This window comes from Sciurus carolinensis, chromosome 1 (assembly GCF_902686445.1).
Source record: "Sciurus carolinensis chromosome 1, mSciCar1.2, whole genome shotgun sequence".
NCBI classification, from domain to species: Eukaryota; Metazoa; Chordata; class Mammalia; order Rodentia; family Sciuridae; genus Sciurus; species Sciurus carolinensis.
The window spans coordinates 160,249,343-160,260,167 of record NC_062213.1 but is presented as its reverse complement, the minus strand read 5'-3'; the positions used below and the strand labels follow the sequence as shown (position 1 = coordinate 160,260,167).

Sequence of the window (10,825 nt, the reverse complement as noted above, 5' to 3'; positions counted from 1 at the left end):
ACTTTTCTGTGTTATATGAATACACCACAGTGAAACTCCACGAGTGGTATCATTATTAGAATAAGATATAGTCTATGTATGTATAATATGTCAAAATATATTCTGTCATGTTTATCTAAAAAGAACAAAATAAATAAATGAAAGAAAAAATAAGACTAGTCTCTGCAGATATTTTAATAGGATCCTATCTCAAAATAAAAAATGAAAAGAGCTGGGGATGTAGCTCAGTTGTAAACTTCCTCTGGCTTCAATCCCCAGTACCAAAAAATAATAAAAACAAAATACTTCTTTTATCCAGTGTGGCTGCTATATTAATTTCATTCCATTATGCTATTCTTTCTTCTTCAGGATTTTAAATTTTTCTCATTTCTTTTTAGCATTCTTTTCAAAATTACATGTCAGTTTATAAGAGTTTTATTGTTCAGATTTTTTTTTCTTATCTAGATTGTTTTGCAATCTATGAATTATTTTGATCTGAAAACTTATATCTTTCCTTTATTCTGAAGACCTATATCACTTTTTCTACACTTTTAGTTGACATAGAATTTATATATGATAATATTCAGATATTTTAATGAATAGTTCTATGAATTGTCTGCATGGTTTATTTACCATCAATTAACAGCTTGTTTATATAATCATCCATTGAAGTTGTTTCTAATTTTAACCTCCTATAAATATAAGCTCTGTAAATATTTTCATAAAGAAAAAATTCAGACCACTCTTAGTTATAAACATATGAAACATTAAAGATTATAACTGGTATTTGGCACTTAAAAGTGAAGTTTTAATGACTACTAAATCACATTCCCCCTACAGTGTGCAAGTGTTCCTTTTTCTTCATATTTTTGCCAGCACTTGTTATTCTTAGTCTTTTTGGTAAAGGCCATTCTTACTAGGGTGAGGTGGTATCTCACTATGGTTTTGATTTGCATTTCCCTGATGAAAATTATGACACGCATTTTTTTTCATGTACCTGTTGTCCAGTCATATATCATCATTTGAGAATCATGTAGATCTGTTGCCCATTTCTTAATTAGAATAACTAGTTTTTGCTATTGAGTTTTTGTAGTTCTTTATAAAATCTGGGTATCAACCCATGGTCAGATTACAGTTTGCAAATATGTCTTCCATTCTGAATTCTTTTCACAGAAAATCCTTGCCCTTCCCAATGTCCAGAAGCATTTCTCCATGTCTTCTTCCAACAATCTCAGAGTTTCAAGTTTTGCATTTAAATATTTAATCCATTTTGAGTTAGTTGATTTTGTAAAAAAAAAAGAGCCCTCTTGTCTCTCATTGGCAATGGTAATGTTGAAATACATTTGTGACTGGGTTGGGATATCAATCAGACTTTCTTAAACCTAATATTTTTACAGCAATGAAATTATGCATGAACTTGAATAATCATAGTAATGATTATACAATCATTCTGCAGGTTGCTTTAGGCCATTCAGAGGACAACAGCCACTAGGGAACAAAAGGATTATCTTTAACTAAAGACAGACTCTACAATCAGAAGACACCATACAGGGAACACCAGCCACATCTCCTCCCTCACCCACCTTCCATGCTGAGCACAGAGCTTCTAGAGCACTCCACAGAGAGCTGCACCGGTGTGATCAGAGGGTGTTGAAGAGCAGCCCCCCTGTAACACACCTGCTCATCCACACTCCAAACATGACAGTCGTGCTGCTAGTTTTGACAATCATACCACAACCCATTTGGTCCAGTCCCGAACGTGCCATGGGTTCAGGATCAGAGTACAACAGTGTAGGCCTACAAGCCATATGAGCAAATATTTAAAATTCATGTCAAGTTATCAAAATGCTAAACAATACTCATTCTAGATTCCCTCCTCATCAAATGCATTTTGATAAACCAAAAATCTAAAAATATATGTAAAACAATAACTCGAAATGAATGAATTAGCAGGACATCAAAAATGACAGAATTTAATTACTACTGTTCATATCTGACTATTTGGTAGTAGTTGATGTTCTGAGTTCTAAAGTGAAGGCACATATAATTTATAAATTACTATAAGCCAATTCTGCAAAGTTTACTTTTTGTTCCTTCATTTTGACAAAATCTTTAAAGTTATTATAAAGTAAAATTGTCCCATAACTTTTGTTTCTTTAATAGTAGTGATGAATTACACAATAATTTCTGAGTCATTATTGAATTTATATTTATTGTAATTTAAGGAAAACACACTCTTTAGAGGCAGAAATAACTGTAATTATCAATAAAATTATTAGAGCAAGAATTATATTTAGAAAGATCTCTGTATTTTATATATAATAGTCAAACATTGTAAAAGAGTTACATATGCTACATTAACTAGCAAGAAAAATTTACACACTTTATTTTATTGTATACCTTATCACTTATAGTTTTTATCACTTAAAAAATATCCAAATATATACAGTAAGATTAAGAAGCAATATCACACTTCATACATATTCTTTTGGCCTATATCCAAATTTAAGAGTAATATGACTAAAATAAATTAATTTTAATTAAAAATATTCATCTCTAACAGGCATCTGTTGTAAATACCACTTAAATTGATATGCATCTTTGGAATCACATTAGAAGACAGAGAAGCAAGAAAGAAGACCCTTTATGCATTGGAAAATTTTCTTTACTGAAAAGAAACCTACCATATTCAAGCCTTCTTCAAAGAAAGATTTGGTTAACTAACTTGCCTCTTCTTTTACATAAGTGCTTCTGCTATTCAAATATCTCCCACCTTCTGAAGTAGATACCAGATAATATTGGTGATGACATAAATTATGAAAATGTAATGCAAATATGAAGGATATACAGTAAGAGATGTTAAAACATTTTTCCTTGAGGCCTAAGAGGTTTTAGTTATGAGAACAGATGCTTTCTGCATGTCACAGCCCTGAACACTAGATCCTGAGAGAAAGAGGTGCCTAAGTGTTCTCAAACAAAGCTGTCTTTTTGTGTTTATGATATGGTCCTCCAAAGCAAGGCCCAGAGCAAGAATCCTCATGGCCTGGACATAACAATGGTATGATTCATGGACCTTCAAGACTGAACAATGTTGAGAAACAGGGCACTTTGTTGGGAGGATTGCGTAAAGAAAATGGCCAGAGGTAAAACAGGAGGATGGAAGGTGTGTGCCTTTGCACATACGTGTATAGAATAAGTTTTCCTTTCTTGTTACTTGAGAGATGTGGGAGAGTGAGATCAGCAAGATAGCAGAATAGGAAGCCCCAGACCCCACCATCCTTCATCAAACCTGACTGAAAAACAATACAAGGCAAAAAATCTTTTTGAGAACTATGGAAATCAATTAGGGAGTTACAATATCCCAACGATGTCAAAGTCAAGTATACTACATTAAAATTTGTATACTGGACACAAAGGAACACATCTACAGCCCCAGCTACTCAGGAGACTGAGGCAAGAAGATCACAAGTTCAAGTAAAGCCTAGGCAATGTAGAGAGGGAGGGAGGGAGGGAGGGAGGGAGAGAGAAAGAAAGAAGAAAGAAAGAAAGAAAGAAAGAAAGAAAGAAAGAAAGAAAGAAAGAAGAAAGAAAGAAAGAAAGAAAGAAAGAAAGAAAGAAAGAAAGAAGAAAGGAAGGAAGGAAGGAAGGAAGGAAGGAAGGAAGGAAGGAAGGAAGGAAGGAAGGAAGGAAGGGAAAAGAAAAGAAAAGAAGAGAAAGAAAAAGAAAAGAAAAGAGGTAAGAAAAGTCATTCCATCTCAACCATGGGAGTTCCTTCCCCAAGTCAGCACATCTTTGAGTGGGGAAAGTCCAACTTGCAGCTTCTCCCTCAGGAGAGAAGAGTAGAATGTGGGCCACCATGATGGAGAAGGGAAGGTGGAGCTCATCTGGCTGCATTGTCCCTTCACTTGGAGGAACAAGGCCCACAGTTAACATGGGCTTTTCGGGCCTTCAGTGCCTGCACTAAAGATGACACCTCAAACACTCTTGCATCCTTTGGAGTGAGATGCATGGGCAAGAGATTACAGACTTCAGCGTTTTCTCTCTCCACTCCTCTTCCATCTGGCTAGAGCGGCCTGAGTCTACTTTCCTTCGGAAGAAGAGAATTTATCCAAAGATTAAAACTTGAAGCAACTTTAAATGTGCATGATGACTGTGTTAATATAATCTGTTGGAATGACACTGGAGAATATATATTATTTGGCTCAGATGACACCAAGTTAGTAATTAGTAATCCTTACAGCAGAAAGGTTTTGATGACAATTCATTCAGGGCATCGAGCAAATATATTTAGTGCAAAGTTCTTACCTTGCATAAATGATAAGCAGATTGTATCCTGCTCTGGAGATGGAGTAATATTTTATATGAATGTTGAGCAAGATGCAGAAACCAACAGACAATGCCAGTTTACGTGCCGTTATGGAACTACATATGAGATCATGACTGTACCCAATGACCCTTACACTTTCCTCTCTTGTGGTGAAGATGGAACTGGTAGGTGGTTTGACACACACATCAAAACTAGCTGCACAAAAGAAGATTGCAAAGATGACATTTTAATTAACTGTCGACGTGCTGCCACATCTGTAGCTATTTGTCCACCAGTGCCATATTATCTTGCTGTTGGTTGTTCTGATAGCTCAGTACGAATATATGATCGAAGAATGCTGGGCACAAGAGCCACAGGGAATTATGCAGGTCGAGGGACTACTGGAATGGTTTCCCATTTTATCCCTTCCCGTCTTAATAATAAGTCCTGCTGAGTGACATCTCTGTGTTACAATGAAGATGGTCAAGAGATTCTTGTTAGTTATTCTTCAGACTACATATACCTTTTGACCCAAAAGATGATACAGCACGAGAACTTAAAACTCCTTCTGCAGAAGAGAGATGCGAAGAGTTGTGACAATCACCAGTTAAGTGCTTGAGACTTCGTGGTGACTGGTCAGATACAGGGCCCAGACAAGGCCTGAGAGTGAATGAGAACGAGACAGAGAGCAGAGTCCCAATGTATCACTGATGCAGAGAATGTCTGATATGCTATCAAGATGGTTTGAAGAAGCAAGTTAAGTTGCACAGAGCAATAGAAGATGAGGAAGATCTCGACCGAGAGGTGGAACAAGCCAGTCAGATGTTTCAACTCTTCCTACGGGCCCCTCAAGTCCTGATTTGGAAATGGGTGAAACCGCAATGGATGTAGATACCTCAGCTGAACACTGTCTTCAAACTTTTACATCCTCTGCCATGTCCGCGCACGTTCATTCAACATCCTCTTCCACAGAAAGCCCTCATTCTACTTCTTTGCTGTCATCTCTAGACAGTGAACAAGGCAGTCTGTTGAGGCATCTGGACACCATATCCATCATCAGTCTGATAACAATAATGAAAAGCTGACCCCCAAGCCAGGGACAGGTGAACCAGTTTCAAGTTTGCTCTACAGCACAGAAAGAACAACTACAAGCACAATAAAACTGAACTTTACAGATGAATGGAGCAGTATAGCCTCAAGTTCTAGAGGAAATGGGAGCCATTGCAAATCTGAGGGTCAGGAGGGATCCTTGGGTTCACAGACCTCAATGCAGCCACCAGAAGAAGACAGTGAAACAAAAACTTCCAAAGAATTATCAGAGAATGTGACAGAATATCAGGAAGGTACATCTGCAGAAAACCCAGTTCAGAACCGCGTAGACATAGCACAATTAGATAACTTCACAGCTGAGCCACTGGATTCCAGCTCAGGAGAAAGGAGTGATCTGAGTCTTGATAGCCCTTGTGGGGTTCCGGAAGAATCCACTTTGTCTGAAAAAGGCAAGGAACTGGAAACTGTAGATCAGACCAGCAGTGAGAGTGCTGCCACTGAAACTAATACTAACCCTGAGCCCCAGTCCCAGACGGAAGCCATTGGTCCATGAGGAAGCCTCGGCCAGGGACTCTGCTCCAGAACACAAATGACAGTGATGATGACCCAGTGCTGATACTGGGTGCAAGTTATTGAACAGGACTTGGTGATAGGCGCTCTGCTGTTGCCCGCATTCAAGAGTTCTTCAGGTGGAGAAAAGAAAGGAAAGAAATGGAAGAACTGGATACTTTGAACATTAGAAGGCCTCTAGTAAAGATGGTTTACATGGGTCATTGCAACTCCAAAACAATGATAAAAGAAGCCAACTTCCGGGGTGCTAACTTTGTGATGGGTGGTTCTGACTGTGGCCATATCTTCATCTGGGATCGACACACAGCTAAGCATTTGATGCTTTCGGAAGCTGATAACCATGTGGTGAACTTCTCGCAGCCACATCCGTTTGACCCGATTCTAGCCTCATCTGGCATAGATTAGGACATAAAAATCTGGTCACCACTAGAAGAGTCAAGGATTTTTAACCGAAAACTTGCTGATGAAGTCATAACTCGCAATGAGCTGATGCTGGAAGAGACTAGGAACACCACCACCGTACCAGCCTCCTTCACGCCGAGGATGCTGGCCTCACTGAATCACATCCAACCTGACCGGTCAGAGGGTGACAGATCAGAAGGCTCTGGTCAGGAGAATGAAAACGAAGACGAGGAGTGATCACCTCTATTTGGCAAGCACTTGGATGTTCTGGAATTTGTATAAGACATTCGTTATATTTTTTTCTTTACGGAACTTTAGTGCAATTTTAAGGTTATGGCTCTTTGGAGTTTTTTCCCTTTTCAGGGGACAACCTAACATTAGTTTGGAATGAGTGTGTGCGTGGATCTGGGAGAGTGCATAAACAAAACGCAGATGTCTGTACGACTTTCTGTCACGTGTGAGGAGTGCTGGAAACGTGACGTGCAATACACTGCTGACCTGCAGACGTGGGAGCTTGGGTCAGGGCTGAAGGGCCATTTTCCTCATAGGGAGGATGCGGGTCAAAAAAATTTCTACACTTGCCCTTTGCATGTTTGTCGCTTTGTAATTAAAGAAGTTGGTTATTTTAAGACATCCTAAAAAAAAAAAAAAAAAAAAAAAAAAAAAAAGAGTAGAATTTATATCCAAAGTCCTGTGTTTTAAGGAGCTAGCTGAGAAACTGATTTCTATTGTATCTAATTCAGAGTTCTCTTAGGAAATTGGTATACTGTGGAGGTCTAGGGGCTGCTGAGATCAAAAGCAAGTTCAGCAGCTTTCAGCAGTGCCAGAGAATTTGTAATAGCACAGAGAGAAACCAGCACAGTTTGTCACAATTTGGAGTAAAGGCCTAGCAGATCTGAGACGGCAGAGAGATGAGTGGAATGTATTAAACATCCCAGATGTTCAGAGAACTTCCAGAAGAACTGGTTTCTGGCTTACATGCTTCAAAGCACTGATGGGAAACTGACATACCCAGGGTCACAGGAAACAAAAGATATAGCTCAATGACTCATGGTAGCACTATAAAATTTGTAACACTGCAAAATGACACTAGAGGGAGTAAGAGGCTACCAACTCTGAAAAGGAAACCATCAAATTGAGTTAACTGGGAGATGACATATGTAAGTCCAGAGAAGAAGCATCCCCCCGCAAAATGTTTGAGAGGGCCCAGAATCTTTAGCTAAGATAATTGGTGAAGACCTTTTGCTACACTAAGCCAGTGTGAAAAGAACTAGAGAAATGGCTGTTTTTCAAATGCACAACTCCAGACACAAAGTTACAAGGCACATAAAGAAATGGGAAAACATGACCCAATTATAGGAACAAAATAAATATCCAGAAACTCACTATAAAGAAATAGATATATATGAATTACTGACAAAGAATTCAAAATAACTGTGAAACTGTGATAAAGATCTTTAAATCAGCTCAGGAAAATAATAAACCAACAGAAAGAGAATATCAAAAAAGAGGTAGAAAAGTTTTTAAATATTCACAAAAATGTTACAGCTAAAGAACACAATAATAGGATTAGAAATTCACTAAAAGTGTTCAATAGTAGACTTGATGAACCAAAAGGAATCAGTGAACTCAAAGATAAGTCAGAGGACCAACAATAAAAATTAATGAAGCTGAGCACAGTGGTGCATGCCTATAATCCCCGTGGCTCAGAGGTTGAGAGAGAGGATCACAAGTTCAAGGTCACCCTCAGCAACTTAGCAAGGCCCTAAACAACTTAGTGAGATCCTGTCTCAAAAAATAAAAAGGGCTGGATATGTATGTCTGTGGTAAATTATCCCTGGGTTAAATCCCCAGGACCCAGGGGGGAAAAATGGAAAACAGTGAGGGAAGCCTAAAAGATACCATCATGCAGACTAATATAAGTATTTATGTGAGTTCAAGAAAGAAGGAAGAAAGGTTGTCTAAAGAAATCATGATCTAAACTTCCAAATCTCTGTAAGGAAATGGACATCCAGATCCGGGAAACCCAAAGAACCATGTCTGAAATGAATACAATGACATACACACTGAGGGAAATTATAATTAAACTGTCAAAAGTCAAAGAAAAAAGAGAATTTTGAAAGCAGCAAGATAGAAGTGACTTATCACAAACAAAGGAGAACTTCTGAGAATATCAGTGGATTTCTTAGCAGAAATCTTTAGGACCAGATGGGCATGGGATTGTCTATTCAAAGTGCAGAAAGAACAAAACTGCCAACCAAGAACACTATATCTGGAAAAATCTCCTTCAAATAGTAAATAAAAATACTTTTCCAGATATACAAAAACTGAGGAAGTTCATCACCAGTAAACTTATTGTACAAGAAATGCTAAAGAGAATCCTTCATGTTGAAATTAAACCATGCTAGACATTAACCCAAACACATATGAAAATATAAAGCCCAAGGGGAAAGTATAAAACCCAAGAATAAAGGTATACAGACAAATAAAGAATATTGTAATACTGTGATGGTAGTGTACGAATCACTTTTAATTATAGCATTACAACTAAAAGGCAAAAGAATAACAATAATTATAGCTCTAAAGATATGCTAATGGATACACAATATGAAAACATAATTTATGATATTAATAACAAGATACAAGGTGAAAGTGAAAGGTAGATTTATTGTATTTGATTGAAAGTAAGTTATTCTCAGCTTATAATCAGTTGTTATATATAAATATGTTTTTTGTAAGAGCCATGGTAACCACAAAGAAAGTACCTATAGAAAATAGACACAGGAAAATAAGATAGGAATAAAATAATGTCACTGCGAAAGACATCATGAAAATATAAAGAGAGAGAAGGGGGTTCCAAAAAACTGTAAGACAGGCAGAATATAATTAACAAAATGGTTATCAAAAGTATTTCTCTATAAGTAATTATTTCAAGTGCAAGCAGATTCAATTTCCCAAACACAAAACAAAGAATGACTGAAGAAATTTTATAAATCAAGATATACCTATATGCTGTCTATAAGGTACTCACTTTATATATAGACACACATAGCCTGAAAGCAAAATATGGAGGAAATATTTCCTGCAAATGGTAACCAAAAGAGAGCAGGAGTAGTTATACTTATATCAGAACAATGGACATTGAGTAAAAAGTTGACACAAAGAGACCAAGAATGATATTACATAATAATTAGAGGGTCAATTTTCCAGGAATACATAGCAATTATAAACATGTACTTTACACACTCAACTTTCAAATATATAAGCAAACATTGGTAGAAATGAAGGGATAAATATAGAGTAACACAATAGTCATAGGAGTTTACAAATACTCCACTTTCAAAAATTGGTAGACCATCCATTAAAAAATAATAAGAAAAGAGTAGAGCAACACCATACACCAAACTAAATAGACATGTATAACACTTTCCACCCAACTGCAGCACCACTCACACACATTCCCAAATGTACATGGAATATTCTATAGATTACATATTAGGGCACAAAGCAAGCCTTAATAAATTTAAGATTGAAATCATACCAAGTGTCTTTTTAAGCCACAATGAAATGAAACTAAAAATCAATGTCAGAAGGAAATTCTCAAATATGTGGAAATAAACAACACATGTTTATAGAACTAGTGGGCCAAAGAATAAACCAAAAGGTAAATTAGAAATATCTTGAAGAGTAATGAAAACAAAAACACAGCATACAAAAATTTACACGATTCAGCAAAGATATTATAAGAAGGAACTTCACAGCCCACATTAAAAAAGAAGAATGATCTCAAATAAATCTAACTTTGCACCTTGAGGAACTAAAAATAAGAGCAAATTAAGTACACAGCAGAAGAAGTAATAGATTAAAGCATAAATAAATAAAATACGGAACAGGAAAATAAAAAATTATTGAAACAATTGATTTTTTTCATTGCATATATAGTGTGTAATTTTTAGTGTTTTTAAGAATTAATATTTTGAAAAGATCAACAAAAATGACAAAATTTTAGCTCATGCTTCTATGGTTTAGTTCTGGATTTTAGCCTCAAGGCTCATGTATTAAAGGCTTGGGCACCATTGCAACAATGGTCAGAGATGGGACTCTAAGGAAGGAATTGGGTCATGAGGACTCTGAACTCATCAATGGATTAATCTATTTATGGACTAATAATTTGATGGCATTTTTGGAAGCTGGTAGAAACTCTAAGAGGTGGGGCCCAGCTAGAGAAAGTATGTAACTAAGGGCATGCCCTGCAGAGGTGTGTCCTGTCCCTGACCTTCCCCTTTTTCTCCCCTTTCCCACCCAACACACATACCTCCCTGTCTTGTGTGTTCTCTCTCTCTCTCTCTCTCTCTCTCTCTCTCTCTCTCTCTCTCTCTCTCTCCCTGGTGGCTATGAACTGAGCGCTTTTCTCCACCACACCATTCTTCCATGATGTCCTGCCTCCATGATGTCCTGCCTCACCTTGGGCCCTGAGGAATGGAGTCAGCCATCTATGGACTAAGATCTCCAAAACCA

At 37.1% G+C, this 10,825-nt stretch overlaps 1 pseudogene; it reads left to right on the top strand.

Moving 5' to 3' along the window:
* The first annotated feature begins 4,076 nt into the window (after positions 1-4,076).
* Positions 4,077-6,607, top strand: LOC124958973 (DDB1- and CUL4-associated factor 6-like; annotated as a pseudogene).
* Positions 6,608-10,825: the final 4,218 nt, after the last annotated feature.